This window comes from Hydra viridissima, unplaced genomic scaffold (assembly GCF_058129835.1).
Source record: "Hydra viridissima isolate aposymbiotic clone 2 unplaced genomic scaffold, HvirCarnegie_v1 scaffold_8, whole genome shotgun sequence".
NCBI lineage: Eukaryota > Metazoa > Cnidaria > Hydrozoa > Anthoathecata > Hydridae > Hydra > Hydra viridissima.
Window position 1 is genome coordinate 12,902,501 of NW_028324307.1, and position 401 is coordinate 12,902,901.

The window sequence follows — 401 nt, forward strand, 5'->3', positions numbered from 1 at the left end:
GTAAAGAAATATTTTGTCAAATTTTTTCGTCCTAATTCTGTGCGATATTTAAGACCCATTAGAGTGTGATTCATTAAAGAAATTAATGTTTAACCAAAGATGAGTTAGCCTTTATTAATAGGCAGATAGAAAGTTTATTGCCGTCAAGTGTATAAATCAATGCTCAAAGAGTTACAGTTCTCCATGAAAAGCAAAAATCAAGTAGATTGATAAGTGTACTACCTTTCATCGAATAAATAATTACATTCCTAAATACGCTCTAATGAGTGCCTTTTAGATGTGTCATTAACTTAACAAAATAAGCAAGGTCATGGTCAAGAAAATAGGAAAACTGTAACTGACAGAAAACGGTATATACAGGTTCATTTCAGCGAATACTTTGGCTTATTATTTGATATTCC